The sequence below is a fragment of the Miniopterus schreibersii genome (assembly GCF_964146895.1).
Source record: "Miniopterus schreibersii genome assembly, chromosome: 17".
In the NCBI taxonomy this organism is placed as follows: Eukaryota; Metazoa; Chordata; class Mammalia; order Chiroptera; family Miniopteridae; genus Miniopterus; species Miniopterus schreibersii.
In genome coordinates, this window is record NC_138117.1 from 43,077,868 (window position 1) to 43,088,963 (window position 11,096).

Consider the following 11,096-nt stretch of genomic DNA (forward strand, 5'->3'; position numbering starts at 1 on the left):
CAAGCAAGAGGACTTTAAGGGGGTCATGCCCAAACACCTAAACTGGGCCATGCCCAGGAATGTGCCAAAGACTGAGGCCAGTGACAGGCCTCACATCCTGCATTCCTAATGCCTTCCCTGTGTGAGGAATGGTACAGGAAAAGAGGGAGGAGGGAGGCAACCCAGGAGGCTTCCTGAAGGAGGCAGGCTGGGGGAAGAAGAGGATCCTGCTAGGTGTTGCAGAAGGAAGGAGCCAGGGCCTCACACACTGCCTGAGCCTCCTGCTGTGGCGGCCTCAGCTCACCTGGAGGCCTGCTGGGAAATGACCTGCAGTGACACTGCCCCTGCCCAGAGCTCTGCTCCACCCTGGGCCCAGCCACCAACCCCACCTCGGAGGCTCCAGGGAGGCAGGAGGCCCCAAGGAGGCAGGAGGCCCTGGGCTATGTTGCTTAGAGATGGTAGTTCCCTAGGAGGGCGGAGGACAGGAAAGGCGGCAGTGGTGCTCCCGCCACCGGAGCTATTCCAGGTGATTCCCCCTGCTAGGCACCTGCCCCCGAGGCCATGGACACCATGAGTCAGTTATTCAGAAGCCCTCAAGCTGGAATGATGCCATCGGGACCCAGAGTTCCCTCCACTGGCAGCTATCCACGTGTCCACCAGAATGCTTCAGCCACATGAATGTGACCTTGGGGTGGGTGCCTTGGACACCCTGGATGAAGGTGACCACATTGCTCAAGACCAGGCCGCCTGACAGACTGGGTCCCGCGTCTGGTCATACTTAGCACCAAGACAGGAGTATCATGTGGAAAAGATGTCTGGGATCTATTTGGGGTCACAGGGTAGATGACAAACATCTGCCATGGGTCTGGGGGGGCGGGCATGTGGGCAGACACACCAGTGCCAGGTATTCCCTTATCCAGTTCAAACCCCAGTTTTTAAAAGGAAATTCAGAAATGGAAACTGACTGAACCAAAGTTAGAGAGACAGACCAGACCTAGGGCAGCAGCTGACCCGCCCTTGGCTGCAGTCCCTTCCTCCCGGCCTCCTTCCCCAACACTCTGCACCAGGCACTACAGCCTCAGGTCTGCCTCACTCTGGTCCTCCCCACTGGACCAGGAGCACATGTTCCTCACTCCTGTATCGCCCTACCCCTTCCCCTCCTCCTTCCCCAGGTGGCACCCCTCATTAGAGCCTGGAGGCATCAGTGTGAGTTCTGTTTCATCACCTACCGACAGGGGCAGACAGAACTACACGCGGTCAGACCTGACCACATACAAGCACACTCGCTCACACAGCTGTGCACGTGGGTGACATTCACTACCTGCTAGCTTTGTCCACTGAGACACTACGACACGCCACAGCAGTGGGCACCCCCAGCACACAGATTTGGGTTACAAACCAGCATTCTTCACTCAAAAGAATTACAATTGCTTGGAGTAACAGCTGATTCCAGGGTGGGGGTCAGAGAATGTAAAAGGTAAACCTAAAACATCTTTTTATGTAAAAGAGTAAGGAAGTGCTCAAGGGAAGGAATGTATCTCAGACGCACACAGGGACCAGCTGGAAGAGGCTTCCACTGGCCAAATCTGGGACAATTTGAACATGATAACACGTAACAGTAACAAAGAATTACAACCCATCGAACAAAATAAAAATCCATGAGTCCACAGTGTTATACATGAATAAATAAGGGAAAGGGGGGAAATTCCTTCCTCAGAGCAGAAACTGATCACTGTGGGAGGAAGGATGGAGTCAGCAATCATCACAACAGTAACCGATTCAGGCAAGAACGTCCAATGGCGTTGGCGGTAGTGGGTGAATCTGTGAGTAGCAGGATATTCACAGCCTCAAAGTATCTTCCCCAAGATACTTATTCATTAAAAATGGAAAAATAGTAACTTTGCAGAGGAGAAACTTGGCAGACATTACCTTAACCGATAGACCTGAGTCAGCAGCATCAGCGATGGACAAGCCAACATCACGCCTCCCGAAGCAGCGGACGGAGAACACGATGCGCAGCTGTGATGCTCCCGCAAAACGTGTGCCCGTGAGAAACATCAGAAACACCCGCACAGGACAGTCTACTACAGACGTCAGCATCGGGAAGCAGAGAAAGACTGCTGAACTGTCCCTAAAGATTAAAGGAGGCTAAAGAAGATGACAGACTTTGGAATAAGTTTAACAGGAAATGGCGGAAACTTCTAAGACACTTTAAAAACCCCCAGGAAGACAGAGGTGGAGTGATCAATAGAATGACATCCCTGCTCTGGACAGGGGACCCTGTTTCACAAAGGTGTCCGTCTCCTGCCCAATGAAAGGCAACCAGCATTTTTGTAGTGCTGACAAGCTGACGGGGAGCTCGCGTGGGGAGCTCGGTAGAGGACACTCAGGAGAACCCCACACACGTGATGAATAAATTCTAAAGACCTGCTGTTCAATGGGGCACCTACGGTCCATGGTGCTGCATTGTACACTTACAACGTGATAAGAGAGAGATCTCACGCTAAGTGTTTTCATCACAATAAAATGCATGTTTTAAAAATCTAAATACAAATGGGAATTTAAGGCATGACTAAATGAGACCCCAAAAACACTGGGGGAGAGCACACAGGACCTCTGGACATCTGGAAAATATTAAAGTAGACCCGTACCTCACATGCACATGCCAGGATAAAAGACAAATGGATCAAAACTTTAAAAGTGAAACAGCAAAAACTTCACGAAAATACTAGATTTCTTTTTAAACTCGAAGAAAAGAAGCTCTTGCTATGACTCAAAATCCAGAAACCACAATATATGCACCGACAAACTGGACTCCGTAAATCTGCTACATGGCAGAACAGGACAGGAACAAAGCGAGGGGCCCATGATCTGAATTCATCTGGCACTAAAGAGCTGATTTGCATAATCCACAGGAGAAAGATCAGGAATGCAGGTTTTAAAAATGAACAGAGGAGCAGAAAGCACAAAGAGAAGGAAATGCAAAACAGCTCTCCGATATATTAACAACACCAAACTCATTCATGGCAAAGGAGAGGCAAGTGTGTCCCGGTCTGAAGCTTGACCACACCCCATGTGGGGATGGCTGGGGCTGGCGCTCACACCTCCCACGGTGCGTGACTGGTGTGTCCCCTCAAGGGCAGTTGGCATGTGCGTCATAATCAGGAAAGCGTGTCTCTTCTGACCCAGCCTTGCCCTAGGGAGCACTTACCCTACTTAAATGCACCAAATGACATACCAACAAGGTTATTCATCCCATAATTGGCAAACATGCAAAATAACCTAAATTTCCACCAACAAAGGACAAAACTGATTCTGCAATATCCACACTTGAAATATCCTGTAACTATCAAAAGAAAAAGAGCAGCTCTCTATGCTGATGTGGAAAGATCTCCAGGGTGTTTTGGTTTTAGTAGGGAGAAATAAACACCAAGGTGCAGAAATGTGTTATAACCTGACTTGTGAAAGAAAAAGTTAAAACAAAAGTATACATTTGCATCTGGCTGATCTGCATGTGGTAGGGTGCAGCTGGTTAACCTGTACGTGGTGGGCCTACACCATTAGGACCTCAGCCCTCCGATCACAGCGGTGCTCCCATCTGGCTGCCTGACTTCACGCCTGCCCCGTAAGACAGCAACCCGCATGCTGCCCATTGGGCGCTCCCTTCCACTGGCCTCCAAACCCCTCCTGCAGGTGGGCAGAGGCCCAAGAGGTGGCGGGCGCTCTGCCCTGTTGTACTATCAGACCAAACGAGGCAGGGCAAGGCAGCACCCACCAGAAGCAAGCCGCTCTGGCCTCTGGGTCCCCACGTGTAAAGTGAGAGCTGAGCCAATTTTAGGGCTGTTCCTAGCTACAGAATCCCTTCCTCAAACACAACGGCACTCAGAAGGCTCAGGTACACAGACGAAACTAGAGCTGCGGTGGGGGAGGAAGGGTGCAACACCTGGCGGAGGGGGTGGGGGACTAGACCCCCCGTTCCCAGGAACCACCTCAAATCCACTGGTTTAGTAGCTCTCCCCAATCCAGGGTCCACAGTGTGGTGGCAGCGTGGGAGAGACAGAGCCTGGGTTCTACGTGAGACTCACGGCTCTGCTCCCGGCCCCGCTCTGGGCTCGCTTTGCGTTCTTGGGGCAACACAGGCACCCCCAGTGCTCCAAAAGGCAATGACCCCCCTTCCCTGCTCTGATCAGTGGCCATGTGGCAATGCTCCCCAGGGTCCCTGCAGCACTCCCCACATGCCCCCACCTGCCAAAAGCCTGTCCAGTCGGCTCTCTAACCTGTACCCTGAAGCAGTGAGCTGCAGGCCCTGGGAGGCTCCCCATCCTGGCAGCAGAGTCCCAAGGCATGCCGCCGGCCTCTCTGAGCAACTGTCTCCCTTCCGCTCTGAGCAGTGGGTGCCACATTTGTGAAGTACCTGCTCGGGGCCGGTTACCCAATGCCTTCGGTGCCCCTAACCTCTGCCGGCCACCTGGGGATTTGGAGGTGGCCCCAGCACCTCAGAAGCCCAGCGGACAGTGCTGCTGGCTGAGCAACAGTTCTTTCCAATTGTAAGCTTGAGCTTGCACGAGTGTTTATGGAGCACCTATTGTATGCTCTTCCTGTCCTGGGCCCATAGGGACAGAAAAGACACATGGGAGCCTTACACAGACAAATGACCACAAGGCGATGAGGAACCTGCCACAAGACTGCGTGAGTCTGCAGTCCTCCCAGTGCCCTGACAGCTGAAGGACTCGAGCAAACAGGAGAGGCAGGCCCAGGTGCCAGGCCCTGTATGCACAGCAGGCTTCCTCAGGGCAGCCCTGGCCAGGTGGGGCTGACACCCGGCCATTCCAGGCCAAAGGCAGAGAGCTGACACCCAAGGGCTGGCTTAGGCAACAGAGACAGGACCAGCAGGTCAACCAGAGGCTGGAAAAACAATCAGCGTGAATCTCAAGTAGCTGCAAATGCCAAGTGAGGGAGGCAGCGCCCTGAGCTCCAGGGTCAGCAGGAGGGACCCCGGAGCTACCTCTTAGCAAGGAGCCGGGCCATGAAGGGTAAGAAAAGGGGCCAGAGCATCCATCCCAGCAACTGAAGGCCATCCGGACCCCGCACCAGGCAGCAGCAGACCCCTCCTCCCCATGCCCACCCTCAAAGCCCTTAAGTTCATTAGCGCCCTGGCTAGGGGCAATGGGAGGGTGAGGAAGGAGCCCCCCTAGAGTGATGTGCCCAGCTCCTTATTAGCAGCCAAGCCAGGAAGAGGCTGCTGTGCTGTTAAGGGAAAGATGGATTCTGACTCCCTTGCCAAACACTTGGCTAGAACGGATTATAGATCCCATTGGAGGGCAGCCAAAGGTGGCTGAGGCACAGGGTGTGGGGTTGCACCCCGCCTCCTTCTGGCCAGCTCTGGCCAGCACCAGTCCCCTGAACAGAGCTTTGATGCCCCTATCTTCCCCAGACGACATCCTACCCCTCATTCACCACCCCACACCCCCAATGTTCAGCTTCCTAGCCAGTGTAAGCTCAGTCTGCACCCCTCAGACCATACCCAGGGTCTGGCTTGGGAGACAGGAGGACAGAGAGACACAGACAGATGAATATCTGAGCATGGCATCTAGCCCCAAAACCCCAAAAATGCTTGACTTGATGACCAGACACCTTTTCACAGGTCAGAGGGAGCCAGCCACAGCCCAAAGGTGAGCATGTTCTACCCACCTGTCACCCAGCCTTACAGGGACAGGAATTCCGAGCTCAGCCAGGGCCACCCTACCCTCTCTGTAAGAAACATTACACTTCCAAATCTGGACTCCTTAAACCTTCAGCCTTGGCCCAGCTCTCTATGAGGTTGGCCCAGTAAGGGAGAAAGGTCCTGAGTTAAATCTTTATTAGCATAATGACATCCTCTAACTCACAGGCATCTTCTGCTGTGCAAGCTCTTCCAAGCTGGTCCTCCAGGGAGCAGGAGTGCCAGAGCTGAAGTGCTGGGTTCAAATCCTGCCAGGTCCCTATGGGTCCAGGACGCTATTAAGTTACTCATCCCTCACCTGAGGAATATACAGAACCTGGCAGGTGCCTGGCAGATATCCGATGTCAATAAACAGTGGTGACTATCACGGTAATAGTACAGATGGTGATGATGGTCAGTTCTCCTACATTCCCGCTAACCCACCTCAGAAGCAGGCCATGCCTCACCACCCAGGCAGAGCAAGTGGGAGTGGAGGCAGTCCAAAGGGTCACTCAGCAGAGGGGCAGCTGTGCCCTGGGCAGTCCTCCCACACCCCAAGAGCAATGTCTCCAAAAGGCCCTGAACCACAGTGTCCATGTCTCTGCACTGGCGCTGATGCCACCTCTAGGATGGCAGGATCAGAAAGGTCAGGGCTGATGAGGGAAATCGGTCAGGATCCTATGGCTAAGATGCTGCAATGCTGTGTCAGGGGAGCTCACTCTTTCTGTACCAGGGCACTAACACAGTGCGGGCCAGGGCCCCATCCTTCTCTCAGGAGAAATCAGAGGCACAAAACAAGACAGTCTTCCATCGATCCAGTTAAAGAAAACAAGAAAGGCTTATGGGGCTGGAGCTCAGGGATGGGCTCCCAGGGTCAGCATGACTGCCTGGCTCTGCTCTCCCATGTCCCCCACTGGGACAGCTGCTCTCTCCCAGAGGTGGAAGCCCAGGGCATCTAGGTGATGAGCAGCCCCAATCCCCAGAAAGACCCAGTTGTCCATGGAGGGGTCTGCAGCACTGCTGCCACCAACACAGACCCAGCCACCTGATACTGAGCCATAGGGCTGACAGGCCTGGACCCTGCAGGCTAGGGGGTAGGGGAGGCGGCATGCCTCTCAAGGCCAAAGGCAGCCTCTAGCCACAGGCCCTGGGTGCCATCCCACCCAGACACTTGGTCCCAGCTTCTGCAGCCCTGTCTCTAGCCTTCTTCAAGGGACCCTCAGCACCGCTCATGCTGGCCCTTCCCTGCTCAGGACCAAAGTCCAGGCCTCACCTACCTCCCAAGGCCCTCGCAGCCTGGCCCAGTCAGACAGTCCTGTGGGGAGCCCCGTACCCTGTGCCCTCCTCTGGTCTCCTGCTACCCAGAGTGGCCTTCTTCCCATCCTCCCAGGCTAATGCTCAGTTTTCAAGACTCAGTTCAGGCCTCACCAGCATCCAGGACCCTTCCTGACATCCACTCAGGCCTCTGGACCCAACCTCAGCCACACACACAGTGGGGGCCCCTCTCCACACCTCTCACTGGCTGCTCGCTGTGACCGCCTCTGGCACAGGCACAGCTGTGTCCCTGTTGGGACCAGGAAAGCCTACAGGGCAGCTCCACCCTGCTCAACAAGCACCCTGATCCTCTGGGCAAGGGCTGACCTCAGGAAGTTCTCACGGAACATCCACATCTCGGAGGGTAGCCTGATCACAAAGGCCATGGCTGGGCCCTGCCAATGACCCTGTTAAGGACAGGCACCCGCCCCAGCAGGCCACCCTGCTTGCCTGCAATGGCACCTACCTACAGCCCACCAAGATGGCTCAAGTCCCAACAGGACCTAACCAAGCCCAGGATGCACCTAAAGCAGGGAAGGGCTCCATCCGGTATGGTACGCCTTCATCCACTTCACACCTGTCCCGGCCCCAGCAAGACTCGGCCTGATAGGGACAATCCCATAGCTGGGATAAGGCCAGGTAGAACAGCTGTGACAGACTTCTGAGGACAGCAGACAGGGAGGACACTCTGACCCAGCCCCAGCCCCCCAGGAGATGTCACCATCACCAGCAGCTCTGCAGCTCGGGCACCTGCAAGGCATCTGGCTTGCCTGTTGGTCGGTCCAGTCTTGTCCACCAGGACTTGGGCCAAAACGATGCCCTTCCTATGGAGGGTTCCACTGGCTGCATGGGAAGGGCTAACAGGAAGCGTGACAGAGTAAGAACACGAATTCAAGTCAGCACTGTCACAGTCCCTCTCACTTCAACAAGCAGGCACTGGGTGCCTACTGATTCAGGCCCCCCACATTCAGAAATGTGGCTCCCAAGCAGGTGGGGAGGCAGACGGGGGCATGGGTGTCTGCGGCACTGCCTGGGAACCCCAGCTCAGGACACAGGAGGAGCCTTCACTGAGCCCCAATTCCTTGCCTAAAAATGGGACTAGTGCATTACTAGTCCCAGGCCAGCCTCAGCACACAAAGCGGGACAGCGGGACAGGGACACTCCAGGCAGAGTGCCAAAACACCTGCAAGAATTAACACTGAACAACTGGAGGTAGCGTCCCCAGGGGAGTCAGGACAGGCCCACTCATTCTTCAGCTCTGCTCGTCCTCTCTTCCCTTTAGTCTTCCCCATCACCCTCCATTCACGGGCCCACCAGACACTCAGGAGTCAGGCAGTGCTGGGCGGTCTGGTGGAAAACAGACGAATCCAAGAGGAGGGCTGCCTTCAGAGCGCCAGCAAGGCTGTCATTACTGACGTTGCATGAAGCACACTTTAAAGAACATAATGAATTACAGCCGACTGAGCCTCACAGGGAAATCCCACTGGTAGCAGACAGCACAGCCAAAACAAATCCTGCGGCCCCAACAGGCCTGTGCACAGGAAGAAAAACAAGACAGCCCAAGCCCTGGCCACCTCGTCAGGCACCCAACACCAGCCAGAGCAGCACATGTCCAACCACCTGGGATGCAATCCACACATTAAGGGTGGAGTGGATGGCATCTTAGAACTCCGCAGTCAGGGGACTCTGGCAAGCTCTTTTCTGTGCCTCAGTTTCTTCAGCTGTGATATGGGGTAATAGCAGACCCTCCTCCTGGGCTCACTGTGAGGGTGACCCGAGTCACTAAGCCTAATCTAATCATCTGGGACAGAGCCCAGCACCCAGGGAGCTGCATGAGCATGGCAAGTCTGATCAGTGTCATCACCCCCAGAACACCCTTTCTGACAGACCAAACTTTGCCTTGCTATTGGGCTCAGATCCCACATCCTGGGAAGGCCTTCTTCGGGACCCCACAGCATGTACCTGGTCGGTCCTTGTCATTAATGGCCCAGCAGACCCCTGCTCACAATTTGAGTCTTTTCTCCCCAGCTGGAAGATAAGTCCCATCTCCCTGTGTCAAGCTGTCCACATTGTGAGCAAACCCCTTGCCACAAGGGCATGTCTCCCCACATCCTCCTCCCTGGCTCATATGTAGTCTACTCACTTATCAAAATCTGCTGCGTGCCCACAGGCTCCATACACTGGACCAGGTGCACAAGATACAAGGGTGACCAAGACAGAGGTCCCTACACCCCAGGGGCTCCCAGTCGTGGTGGGAGACAGACACAGATCATGTCACATAGCGCAGAAAGGCAAGGTAAGCACACAGTGCTATGGGCCATGGGCATAAATGTGGGTGAACCTACCCCAGGGGAGGCGGGAGACAGGAAGGCTTCCAAAGAGACTTGGGAGTACAAGGGCATTACAAGCAGAGGACCTGGCATCGTCATGCTCATACTGGTGAGGAAACACGTGGGAGGTGCAGGAAGAAGGACTTCTGTGCTGTTGGGGAGCATGAAGCAAATCATAGAAGATGTGGCTGGAGTGACGGGCAGGAGCCAGACCCTGACCTTCACCCTGCAGGAGAGCCAGGGAAGGACTTATGGATCCCTGCCCACCCACAAAGCCCTGAGATCCTGCGCCTAGGCACCCACCTCAGGGCCTGCAGAGGAGCAAGCACGCAGCTGAGTTGCCTGGACACAGTCAGGGCAGCCAGGCCAACAGAGGAAGAGAGATGTGTTCGTCTGACTAAAGCTCCACCTCCTCCAGGAAGCCTTCTGGGATTTGCCAATCTCCCACAGCCATTTGCAATCACAACTTACCTCCTGACCTGTGCTGGACGTGGCAGGCATTTGCCCCACCAGATTCCTACCAAGGACCTAAAATCTGTGAGGCTGTACCACAGGAAAGCACTGTTAAAATAGGACAAAACACTCCAGTAACAAACTTCATCTGTATCCTTCACCCTCATACTTTGTCCACGCTGGGGTGCAGCAAGGAACAACCCCAAATCTCGCTTCACAGGGACTAAAAATAAAGCAGAACAGAAGCAACAAGCAACAGTGACAGGACATGAAACGCTAGAAGGGAAAGGAGCCTGAAGCTGAGACAGGAAACAATGCAGGGAGAGGCTGGTAGGAAAAGCGAGCCAGCACCGCTCAGAGGACCCGGAGTGGGCAGGTGAGGAAGAAAAGGGCGCCAGGTGTGGCTGGGGTGGCTGCAGGCCACCGTGCAGCGGCCTGGCACACACAGCTTTCTGTGGTGGCAACAGTGTTCCATGCCTGTGCCACGTGGGGCCGGCGCGCAGTCCCAGGGCCCGAACAGAGTGTGACGTTGGTCTACCAAGAGGAGACCCTCGAGGATGTCCGGGTGGAAGCACAAATGAGGGTCACCTGGAAGCTCTGTGGGCGCCAGGCTTGGCCCCTCTCAGTACCAGGAGGCACCTTTCATGCCAAACTTGGAGGAAGGGCAGGAAGGCGCAGAGAGAAGCGCCAGGGTTCGGCTTTCCCTCGAAGTCTGGCTCCCACGCGCTGGGGGCTGGGGACCGACCCTCGCGCCCAACGAGTGGGCGCCGAGGCCTCAGGGAAAGCGCGCGCCCGCCGTCCTGGCACCCTGCGCGCTCAAAGCCCGCTCCTGAGGGCAACCGGGAGCGCGCGGCCTGGGCTGGGCCCCCGCGGCTCGCGCGCCCTCGGAGAGGCGGAGCCGAGGCAGAGCCGCCCCTCCCACGGTGGCCCCGCCCACACCGCCCGCCGCGCGGGCCCCGCGTGGGGCAGCGCGCGCTCTCCGCTAGCCCGCCCCAGCCGCCCTCCGGGCGCGCCGCGGCCTCACCTGGACCCCCGAGGCTGGGCGCGCCCCGCGCGCTCTCGGCTGGAGGGGCGGGGCGAGGGCGGGGCAGGGGCGGGGCAAGGGGCGGGCCGACGCCGAAGCTCCTGCGACGGCCCCTCCCGGGCTGCCGAATGCGGAGAGGCCACGCCCCGCCCGGCAGGTGGGCGTGGGCGCCAGGCGTCAGCCAATGGTTGCGCGCGCTGCGGACGGGGGACGGCGTGCGCCCGGGACTACAAGTCCCAGAATGCCCCGCGCTGACGGCGGGAGATGGCGGGCTAGACCGCGAAGCCCTGTTGCC

The 11,096-nt window shown here is 56.3% G+C and overlaps 1 protein-coding gene across 1 annotated transcript in view; it reads right to left on the bottom strand.

The window, feature by feature from the left end:
• The window catches only part of TSNARE1 (t-SNARE domain containing 1), a 68,050-nt gene extending 57,194 nt beyond the window's left edge, over positions 1 to 10,856 (bottom strand). The window contains 1 exon segment of the mRNA XM_081116914.1: positions 10,802 to 10,856. The gene's annotated coding sequence lies outside the window, so the exon portion shown is untranslated.
• Between the last annotated feature and the right edge of the window lie 240 nt (positions 10,857 to 11,096).